Source organism: Carlito syrichta, unplaced genomic scaffold (assembly GCF_000164805.1).
Source record: "Carlito syrichta isolate Samal-C Ts95f unplaced genomic scaffold, Tarsius_syrichta-2.0.1 Scaffold287611, whole genome shotgun sequence".
Lineage (NCBI taxonomy): Eukaryota > Metazoa > Chordata > Mammalia > Primates > Tarsiidae > Carlito > Carlito syrichta.
The window spans coordinates 70,557-83,299 of NW_007231707.1; positions in this window are offsets into that span (position 1 = coordinate 70,557).

Consider the following 12,743-nt stretch of genomic DNA (forward strand, 5'->3'; position numbering starts at 1 on the left):
CAAAAAAAAAAAAAAAAAAAAAAAAGTTCTTCAGCAAGAAGAAAAGGGATATAGATCAGAAGCTCAGATCTACATTTTAAAAAAAGAAGAGCATTAAGAAGGAATACATGGAAGTAAAACAGAAACATATTTGTTTTATTCTCAGCTGATGTACATAATAGTTTGTTCAAAATAATAATAGGAACAATATATTTGGTGATTATAGCATATGTATTAGTGAAATAAATGACAGCAATGATACAAGAAACAGGAAGAACAAATTAGGAATATTTTATTATAAAATACTTGCACTATCCACCAAGTGAAATAATATTTGAAAAGAATAATGAATTACTGTGACCATTCTTGCTTAACCTTTTTCTTCTGCTCAGAATGACCTCCTAGCCTTTAAACATTTCCTCATCCTCTAAAACCTATAAGAAATATTATCTCTGCCAGCCTCGGTGGCTCAGTCTGTAATCCCAGCGCTTTGGGAGGCTGAGGTGAGTGGATTGCCTAAGCCCGCAGGTTTGAGACCTGCCCAGGCAACTTGGCGAGACCTCATCTCTACAATAAATCAAAATTAGTCGGGTGTGGTAGCCCGCGCCTGTAGTTACGGCTACTCGGAAGGCTGGGGCGGAAGGATCACCAGAGCCCAGCAGGTTGAGGCTGCAGTGGCCGGGAGCTTGCCACTGCACTCCAGCCTGGGCAAAGGAGTAAGACTCCAACAAAAAAAAAAAAAAAAAGAAAGAAATATTATCTCTTCTATGAAATATTTCTTGCTCTTTCTTCCTAATCCATTGCATGGAAATACTTTGCTTTTTCTCCCTCTAATGTATGTAGAGGTCTGTATTAGGGCATATTTCTCTGTATTGCATTTATCTTTTGGGAATAGTCTTCATAGAATTCATCTTTACACCTCAAGACTTTAGAAAACTGTGAGGTAACATACATACAGAAGATATTATTCTTATAGTGCTAAGATTGCACTAGGGTTTCATGAGGATATGTCTTTGAGACGGCCCCTACTTACATTATCCTCTGAAGTGCTAGACACAAAAGAGAAGTTTCCTGTCCAAGAGCCTGAGATAAAAAGAAGAAAAAAAAGCTCTAGTGAAGACTTTTCGTCACCAGAGGGCACTACTGGCTCAGCAACTGGTTCTTTAATATTAAGACATTTTATCACAAAGTGTATTTAAGGTTTCTTGACTAATCAAAAAAGCATTTACTGAGAATATACTTTGTGCCAAGCAATGTTCTAGGTCTTGGGAGATTCAGCAATACATGAAAGTAACAAGGTCTCTCTCTTTGAGATTGTTTAGATTTCACTCCAAACATATTTTGAAACATACTAAATCTTGTTAGCCTCAAGTCTAAACTTGCTTAGGCTGTTTCCAGTGTGAAGAACTGGGTTAGTTCTGAGTTCTCCTTCAGCCACTCAACCAGTAAGTATTCATTAAAAGCCTAATGTATTCTCTATTTGGCCTGAGTATCACCAGTGAACACAGTAAGGTGGACTTAGCTTTCAGGAACTTACAATAGAGTAGAAAACATAAACACTCATTTTGAAATGTTCAGTTGTGACCAGTAATTTTTAAAATGAATAAAGTATAAGGTGATAATACAGTATATAATAGGGTGACTCCTTTTTTTATTTTTATATTTAGAGAAGGCTTTTCTGAGGAAGGAGAACTTAACTCCACCACCACTACAACCACCAACAAGAAAAAGGATGAGTAGAAATAACTTGGGAAAGCATTTCTGGGAGGACGTTCTAGAAAGAAGTAACTAAAAAGAGCCCAATTAAACATGGCATGATACCAGAATGACAGAAGAATTTTCTAGTCACAAACAGTTTGGTATAGAATTGTAGCTACACAGAAAGCTGTACTAAATTTTCTTTGTGGTAATCTGGGAAACATGTGCCAACTTGACACTTGACCCAGTGTAACTTCAGTCTCACAACAACCCCAAGACAAATCAAGAGTCATAAGAGTTTGAGACAAGACCTAGAGTTTAATTAGAAGAAGACTAGCTTTGGACCTGTAACAAAGTACGTAATGATATAAGTGACTCACAAATAACCAATAAAATAAAATTTTAAAAATATATTTTAAACATTCAGTCTTATTATAACACTGGGCAATTCAAACTAGTTCCATTTTAAGGGGTAAAGCCAACAAGAAACCAAGGTGCTCTCATATATATAAATAATGAGACATGAGATTTTCCGTAGATTTAGTTAGCTTCATGAAAGAAACAATTAAATGTGTCATATCTTTGCTTTTAAAAATTACACCCAAGAGGTCACTCCCTTCCAAACAGGGAAGTCTCTTCTTTTTTTTTTTTTTGAATCGGAGTCTCACTCCGTCACCCAGACTGGAGTGCAGTGGCCGCTCCCGGCCACCGCAACCTCAACCTGGTGGGCTCTAGCGATCCTTCTGCCTCAGCCTTCCGAGTAGCTGGAATTACAGGCGCGCGCTACCACACTCAGCTGATTTTTTTATTTATTGTAGAGATGAGGTCTCGCTGTCCAGGCGGGTCTCGAACCCGCGGGCTCAGGCAATCCACTCACCTCAGCCTCCCAAAGGCGAGGGATTACAGGTTGAGTCACCGAGCCCAGCTGGAAAGTCTCTTCTAAATAAAATATATTATCAAACTTGCATATTCTTTCTCATTTGCATTGCTAGAAAAGTGATTTAAAAACTAGATGAATTGAAAAGTAATTAAAAGAAATATAACAAGAAAGGACTTAAGAGAGCTAGACAGGAAGATAATGTCAAAACAAAAACTGGGATAATAGAATAAGAGCATATGCAATTAATTAGTAGAATTATTAATCATCTATTGAAGAGCTACTAAATGCCAAATACTGCATTAGAACCTAAAAAAGGAAATCATGACAGCAATTTTTAAAAGTAATAATATTGTTGTCTTATCTCCAGTATGTCCTGGATTTCATAAAGGCAAGAGACATAAAAATAATTTCAATGCTACATGATGAATTCTATAATCTAGGAGAATACAATCTTAGGTCAGGTGTGAGGAAACTGAGATGAAGGAATGTACTACTGTTATTTTTGTCTATTTAGCATTTCTTCTCTCTTGTTTCTCTGGTGACCAAACTCTGATGTTATTACTTTTTAACAACTTTGTTTTTTGGGGAGAAACTATTTCACGTGGTTCTATGGAGCCACGGGGATATTTGTGTGCTCAATGACTTGCCAAACAGTGCTCTGTACAGCTGATCACATTGAAGAGTTCAGTGATGATCATCTGATCGAAGCTAGACTAAGTTGCCTTTATGTGGACTTTTTCTGAGGACTATTTTGAAAGATTATCCTTCCACCAAGGTTATTGAGTTTGAAAGATTTGAGTGTAGGGCCTTTGAAATTCTTTCTGAAAAATGCCACTTGAACAGAAGGATGACGAGAGAGACAAAATATGAAGTAACACCAGGAACTAGCCATGCCTGAAATCTGCTCAACTCCATGACTTCCAGAAAATTAGTGTGAGATATTCCCCCCCCCCAGTTGCTAGTGAAAATAATTCTGACTTATACAGAGGATGTCAATATAGTACAATCGTTGTTATACACATTTAGAAAAATAATAGGCCATCCTAAATTTCAATCTTGAAAATCTTGTTAAAAAGTAATAACATCAGAGTTTCTGCATTAATAGGCTATTGAAACTTGGATTTTTTTACACTTTTGGTTAATCAAATCTATAACTTTTTTTTAAAAAGGAAAGTTTATGATGTATTAGACTATTGGATTTCTGGGATTACACAAACAGCACAATGGCTGTCGTACACTGGGGTCATGAATGTGTTGTGTAGATAAAAAGCATGAAGGAAATGTGGTAGATTAGTGAGCGAGTGCAAAGAAAGAAAGTCCAATTTAAAACTCATTATAAAATTTACCCATTAACAATGTAGGACATTGCACATACAATTATAAGTGTATCTTAATAGACTACAAAATGAAAGAGAATTTATGAAGTGCTTAGCTCTAAGCATAAAGCTGCTGGAGTTGACAAGTTCATTTTTAATATTTGATTTGAAAATCTTGGGCACAGCAGTAGCAAGTTAAGATGCAAATTAAATTTTTCAGGAAACAGGAGAGGTGCACATTTTAATTGAATTTCCCATGAATAAAAGGTTATAAAGTCCCCAGTGGAGGGGAAGCAGCTTTTTTTCACAGCCTTAAATTTCATTTTGAATGGTGTGGGAGGAAGTCTTAATGCTATTCTGTTTTTCCTTATTTTTTTCTCCTGTTTGCATTAAGAATCTCCTCCTCTGTCTCAGGATGTTGTCAGAAGGACTAGTGGGACACTGGCTTTAGTTTCAAAGGAGTCAGTTACAAGTGAGACCAACTGATTGGGCTACATTTGATCTGAGGTCTGATGTGAACACCTTGAAAGAGCAGTTCCCTCCAGGTCTCCCCACCCAGCTAACACTGGCCTTGGGTCTACTTTTCAACACACATGTTTTACTTTAAGAGATTTCAGTGAATCTAAAATAAAAAATAAATATCTGTTCCCTTGACAAACCAAGAGTAACCATCCTTTTCTCCTGAGGCACATGTAGCTTGTCACAGCTTCACGTTCAACTCTTAAGACAAATGCTATGGTCTGAATGTTTATGTTCTCAAAATTCATATGTTGAAATCCTAATCCCAAAGGAGATGGCAGTAGAAGGCAGGGCCTTTGGGAGGTGATTAAATCATGAGGGTGGAATCCTCATAAATGGCATTAGTGCTTAGAAAAGAGATCCCAGAGAGTTTCTTTGACCTCTTCTACCACATGAGGTTATAGTGAGAATCTGGTCATCAGTGAACCAGTATCCATATACTGAATCTGCTGATGGCTTGATTGTGGACTTTCCAGGCTCAAGAACTGTGAGAAATAAATTTCTGTTGTTTATAAGCTATTTAGTCTAAGGTATTTTGCTCTAGCAGCCTAAATAGACTAATACAACAAATAGAGAAGGCTTTTTTTTAAAAAAGTCTTATTATTGAAGAACAGCCTGGGCAAATTAGTGAGACCTCATCTCTATAATAAATAAAAAAAAATTATCTGGACATGGTAGTGGGCGCCTGTAGTTCCAGCTATTTGGAAGGTTGAGGCAAAAGGAACACCTGAGCCTAGCAGGTCAACACTGGGGTAGCTGTGAGCGTGCCACTGTACTCCAGCCTGGGTGACGGAGTGAGGCCGTAACTAAAAAAAAAAAAAAAGTCTTATTACCAACTTTCTAGTGGTATAATGTGTTACTATATATTCTCTCCCCGAGAGACTCAGAAACTCACACATGGTAGACAATCATTTGATGCTCAGTGCTTTCCCCATCACATAGTAAACATAGAGATGATAAGAACTTGCAAAGAAAAGAGCAGTAAAAGAAAAAAATGGTATCAGGAATAACATTTTCAAGGCCAAAAAGTATGTTTCCTTTTTGATTGACACTAATGAGATTGCAGAATGCAGGTCCCAAAGCAATATCAACAGAGACATTATAGGATTGGAGGTGAGAGCATATGACTTGGGTCCAGGATCTGGGACTATCATATCACACCTGTGCAAAGTCAGTCCAAGTCCATACTGAGCTGGTTACCACAGTGGCAGCTGGGACAAGACAAGTGAGGGGTTCTATGAGGTATATGAGTAGTATCTGACCCACAGGGACTAAAAGAAAACTTACTTCCAAATATGTATACAACCTCTAAGCAGTGCAGGGAGTTTACACCAGGCATTTTGAATATTAATTCCATTTGTTTTTACTTTGCTTTTTTGGACATTTCCAAAACTTACTTAAAATTACAGGACTCTACAATTTTAACCAAATGTATAAACAAAAAGGAAAAGGAAAACATTATTGATGATACTACAGTATATTCAGTATATCAAGAGAAGGCACAATTCAGCGTTACATATGACAACATTTTTCATTTTGTTATGTTTGAGATAGTTGGAATCATACCTGCACAAATCTCGTGGCATCAGGGGTTTCCTTCCCTTCATATAATCAAAGACATTTAATATATTGGAAGTATCTTTCAACTTTCACCTTTGTATCTCATTTTTATTTTATATAACCTTAACTCAATAATTATTTTATCATTTTTGAAATGCTCATATTTAAGTCTTTGTTAAATGTGTGCAACTATATAGAGTACATGTATGCATGCAAACATAATTTATGTATATAAATAATGTATATATGGGGAAGAGAGTGAAAGAAATATTATGTGAACTTTATAATTTGCTTCTCTGATGAAAACCTGAGGTTGATGTTAGTATCACTCATTCTAACAGGTCTAATTCCTGTCTTAACATTTCATGTTAAACAGAAAGTTAGTTACACTCCATTAATAACACTGTCCTCATTAATGGTGATCCAGAGAATAAATTATACTTCAATTTAGTCCACAACTATTCCTAGGAAATGTAAACCGTTAGTCTAAATTTTTTGCATATTTAAATATTTATTATTGGTTTATAAATATTTATACTTTAATCATTCTGTATAGTAAAAGTAAATGAAATCTGCTATAAGTGTGTACTAGAATTGAACAATTAAGTGAATGAATGGCAGGTGGTGGGTGCTGGGTTTCTGGTAAGAAAAAAGAAGAGGCTAGAATTCACCACATGGAGATGGATTAGAGTGGGAAACACCAATCTGAATTTACGCTTAGCTTAGCGTGGATTCAGATGGCTACACAGGGAAATATAAAGAGATCTGAGTCTATATACACATGATAGCATATACACATATATCTCCTTGCTTTGACAGCTGAGAAGGCCTACAAGCAACAACAACCCAGTGGCAATGAGCACAATTAATGTCCAGGTATTGTCTGCTAATACCATTCTCAAATAAAAGGAACTGGAGCTCTCTGGATCCCCAGAGACTGGTTGATTCTTATACTGGGACAGAAAATATACAAGATATGTCTAGAGCATTTTTAGTATCAGAAAGTAAAGAAATGCTACAAAACAAACAAAACCTCACAGCTGTGTTGATGAGAGTGTATTGAGGGGGTCACAGAAAGCAACTGAAAGCATTCCAAAGATGGAAGAACATAAGCAACAAAATAAAGTAGTATTGAATCATAACCTAAAGTATAACATAAGCACCAATGAGTCCACACCGATATAAATAAATGCTTGACTAAATAAATAAATGACATAGAATTGTCAAATCTCCCACACAGAAGAATTTTTAGAACTCGTGTAGGTATTCTGCCCTCAAAGAGGTAGATCATAACTCCCCACTCTTTAAATGTGTTCTAGCCAGGCTCGGTGGCTCAGCCTGTAATCCCACGCTTTGAAAGGCTGAGGTAAGTATATTGCCTGAGCCCGCGGGTTCAAGACCCGCCTGGGCAACTTGGCGAGACCTCATTTCTACAATAAATCAAAAAATTGGCCAGGCATGGTAGCGTGTGCCTGTAGTTCCAACTACTTGGAAAGCTGAGACGGAAGGATCACCGGAGCACAGCAGGTCGAGGCTGTGGTGACCGGGAGTGGCCACTGCACTCCAGTCTGGGAGACAGAGTGAGACGCCAACTCAAAAAAAAAAAAAAAAAGTGTTCTTGTATTGGCAATATAATGGGTTGAATAATGTCTTCCCAAAATATCATACATTGAACATATAATATACGATAGTACCTCAGTATCTCAGAATGTGACCTTATTTGGTAGTAAGGTCTTTGCACATGTAAAAAAATAAGATGAGTACCCACCGGAATAAGATAGACCTGGATGACTACATGACTGATGTCTATACATCAGGGAAATTTGAACGCAGATGCAAACACAGGGAGGACACCACGTGATCTTGAAGGTAGAAATCAAGATGCTACATCTAAAAACCAAAGAGCTTCAAAGATTGCCAGCAAACTACTAGAAGCTAGAGAAACAAATTTTCCCTCACTGCCTTTAGAAGAAACCAATCCTGTAGATACCATCATTTTAAGACTTTTAACCTCCAGAACTAAGACACTTTTGTTGTTTAAACCACTCAGCGTGTAGTCCTTTGTTATGTCAGCCCTAGCAAACTTAAACAGTGACTTGGTTCAAAGAGTACAGAACGGAAAGAGGGAAAAAGAATAGCTATAAAATACAGAAAACTGGCAAACATTATCTCAGCCAAGTGATCACAGTAATATCAACAGTGATGAATCATATTGGTAGCAGGCACCCTTGACATAGTGTGATGAAAAAGGCATTTTTGCTCTGTGGTCTTCCTCACAAAACCCATAACCCCAGTCTAGTCAAGAGAAAACGTATCACACAAATCCCAATTAAACAATATTTGCAAACTGGCTGATCAACACTCCCCAAAACTGTGAAGGTCATCAGAATCAAGGCAAGTTTGAGGAATTGTCACAGCCAAGAGGGGCCAAAGGAGATATGAGGAATCAATGTAATGTGGAACTTTGAATGGAATTAAGAAAAAGAAAAGGTTGAAAATTAGAAAATCTGCAGAGCATTATGAAATTTCGTTAATAATACCGTGTCAACATTGGTTAATTAATTATAACAAATATATAATATTAATATAAGATGTTGATAATGGGGGAAAATGGATGTGGGAGATATAGAGGTTCTCTGTATTATCTTCTCAACTTTTAAATAAATCTAAAACTCGGTTCTAAAATGAAAAGTTTATTTTAAAAAAGAATAAAAAGCTTGGATCAGTTGCACATTTATCAACATATTTAAAATGCATAAGATAAAGCACTGTAAAATACAAGTATATTTTATATGAAATGCAGCTTGCAGTAATCCCCACATGCTCATAAAGTTAACATACACATTAAATGAAATATAGTATGATCATAAACTTCTGATATAAATTATGCAGCTGTGAGGAAGACTATATATTTCAAGCATGATCTCCTGACACTTTTAAAAAAATCTTTTTCAAGGTATAACTTATTAGTTATAAGTTATATTTAACTTATTAGTTAAATTGTTTCCCCCCCATTGGTTTACTAGAAATCATAATAATTTTTGACATAGTATCCTTCGACAGTTACATTAAACAACCCGTGGTTCATTTAATTTAACATAACAATTTTTTACTGCTCTCTAATAATGACTTTAAAAAAAAATGGAATGAAGTCAAAGATACATCAGTAGTTTTTACCATCTGTATTACGTGCAAAATCAAACCTGGCAATAGGAGGCAGAGTTGTTCTGTTGTTCCTTACCTTGTCAAATTCAGGCCATTGTTTCTTAAAATTAACACAAGATAGATCACTTAGAAAAAACGTCTGAGGCACTAAAATACCAAGTCATATATAATATATAACTTTTCCAAATAGTATAGCACTTATTAAAAAGCGATAAGAAACATTTTTGCTGATACTTCTGTATTTTGGAATATTTAATTGCCATTTTTCTTTTCATTTTACTAATTATTAGTACTCATCTTTTGATCAATCCATTTCACTCGGTGGAGAACTGTCAATCTGAGAGTTTTGGAATAAGGGATTTATTGTGGGAAATAGAACTCACACGTTTGTGGGAAACACAGGTCCAGAAAAGGAATTGAATCAGAGATTGAGTCAACAAGCAGTCAGTTGAAAAACCAAGTCATACCAGTTACAGATATAGAACCACAAAAGGGGAGTTTGTGGAGAAGCCTATGAGGACCTGTGGCTTCTGAGTAACTACTGCTTCAACCCATTAGTATGTCCAGGAGTAGGAAGAATAACTAAGCATCAAAGAAGCACCTCTGCGAATGTCTGTCATCATAAATGATTGAAAAACGCCTTCAGAGAACAATAGGCATGGCTTTATTTCTGTTTCCAAGTTCACACAAGTACCTTTTACCAACTCTAATTTGAAACAACGGTATAGAAATGTAGCTCTTAGTATATTCAATTTAACTACAGTGCATGCTTTATGTATACCCTGTCATTGTAAAAATCAGATGGAGCTATAAAATGCATCATCGCATGTGGGTACAGAACACTTCTTTGGCCCATTTGACTACCTGAATACACCCTTTATTAAGCAACTGAATGGATTTAGATAATGATATTTCAGTGAAGATTCCACAAATTGGAACTTCACAGTGATGCTGCTTGATAAATGCTCTCATCAGAAATGTAAGAAAGAAATAAGAGACACTAATGGAACTGCTGTGATTATGTCTGTGTCTGAGTGAAATCAACATATATGTTATACCTGGAGACCAAATCTATTATGGTATGGAAATACTGATGGACAGAGTAGAAGAGACAAAGCCAGACTGATATCCTGTGGTTAGTGGTAGAGGGCCAAATAATTCACATAACAGACAGTATAATAGGAGACAGCACAGACAGTGTTTAAAAGAAACTTTAGGTCACTAGACTTCAGAGTAAGACAAGACTGGGTCAGAGACTCAACTTCCTTGCTTAGAGGTCACTAGAATTTGATCAGTGATTCAGTCCTTCTAAGCCTCACTCTTCATTACATACTTGTAATATACTTGCCAAAAGAGAAACTACTTTAAATGTTATTATGAAAATGTGGGTACAGTGACTCATGCCTTATAATCCCAGCACTTTGAGAGGTCAAGGCTGAAGGCCACTGCACTCCAGCCTGGGTGACAGAGTGAGACCCCCCCCAACTAAAAGAAAATTGTTATGAAGAATAATGATAAATATCTTTAAAAACTCAGCACATAGTAAGTATTCCAGAAACAGTTCCAAGAAGCCTAGGATTTTTGTCTGTTTTGTTATTGCTAGAGCCTCAAGTCTTGGCATTGGTTGCTAACCTTGTGTATAATTAATTAATTGATTAATTAAGGTAGTTGTTTATATTACTGTTCCTGTATTTGTCAGTGTAAGATCCTGATATGTACAATATTCATGAAGAAAGATAGCATGATGCTTGGTTTGTTTATTGATCACCAATCCATATAAGCATGTACTGCTTTCAAAATATTTAAGGAAGATAGATTTGCTGTTGGGTTTCCAATACACCAGAGGTCTCTACATTCTGGGTTTAGCCATGAGAATCAGTCTTTTCTAACATCCTTATTGCTCAACAACACTTTTTCCCTACAAAACTCTTCACATGAATGCTTTCTTAAAGCCTTGTGGTGATCGCTTTTGATTTTTACTTCTGGCCTCAGGCACTGTAGCGTATCTTTGCTGAACAAAATGCTGCTATTTCCCAGAACTATTTTATAACACTTGAAGTCCTATGTCATGCTGCCTCTCTTTTTTTTTCTTCTCAGCTTCCAGGAGTAGCAAATGCCACTGTTGTTGAGTGCCTTGCATATAAAGTGGGGACAAAAGTGTGCCGTTTTAAAGGTCATTTTTAAATCCTAGGGTAAATGCCAGTGTTCTCCTTTTGTTCCTAAAGGAGCTCTTTAGGTGACCCTTTAAGCCATGCAGACATAAGGCAGGAGAGAAATGAAAACACACATACTTCAGACCAAGCTGTTGAGAATTCTAGTCAATCACTGAATCATGCAAAAGGCTCTATTTACTTTGAGCTGAGTTTATCTTTCTGGAGATTATTATTATTATTTCTTAAGACACTCTGTTTTCCTCTGGCTGAGGGCAGGTAGTATGGGTGAATAAAGAGCTGAGAAAGGATGAATTCGTCCCAAAGAAAGAGAATCAATCCTGATACTATGGAAATCACTCAGGCGCTGAGAAAGACATGTCCAATGTCTAGAGGATTTGAATCCAAGAGAATAGCCAACAGAGAGAAGGTTATCAGGTAGACAATTTTAACCTTTCCTTTTCTACCTTCTAATTCCCTTTCCTTGAAGAGAGTAGACTGTATAGCCAGACTGCCTGGACTTAGATCTTGAGTTAACCACTTATTAGTTACATGTCTTTGGGAAATTTATATACCCTCTCACTGCCTTAGAGTCTTATCTATAAAATGGAGATAATAATGCTATATCATAGGATTGGTAAGATAATTAAATGAATATATGTGAATAAATTAGAAAACATGCTTTTAGAGCAATGTGTAGTTTTTAGCAAGTATGGAATATTGTTACTATTACCAACTATATTACTATCCCCAGGGTGGGCAAAATCTTAAATAGGAGAGCATTTCAATAGCTCTGTTTAGAAACCTGTGTTCATGTTTTAGGATGCTGAAGAATGAGAAGTGGCCATGAGACAGCTGGAGATGACCTGTAAGGGATAAAAAGAGGTAACAAGGAAAATAGGATGAATTCTAGGACGTGTAAGGAGTACTCTCAAAAATATTTGGGAAGAGAACTTGACTTCTTACAATTACTCAAATGGGAGCTTACCTTGTTGTATGTGTTTTAAAAGTACAGGTTAAGTATCCCTTATCTGCAATGCTTGGAACCAGAGATGTTTTGGATTTTAGATTTTTTTTCCAGGTTTTGGGATATTTGCATATATATTTTGGGAATGGAATCCAATTCTAAATACAAAATTCCCTTTATTTCATATGCATCTTAAATATATAGCCTGAAGGTAATTGTATACAAAATGTTTATAATTTTGTACATAAAACAGTTTGTGTACATTGGACCATCAGAAATGGTCACTGCTTATTATAATCTCCTGGAAACTCTTTTATCATCAACTTCCAGAATCCTACATTTTCCTCACATACTTTCTGCTTTTCTGGATGCTTCTCAATGTCCTCAGTCTCCTCTACGTGTTGGCATGTCCTGAATCTGTTCTATTTATTATCTCTATTATTATTTTATTCTCTCATATCCAGTCTCGTAAGTTAGGCATCATCTATTTTTTTTTTTTTTTTTTTTTT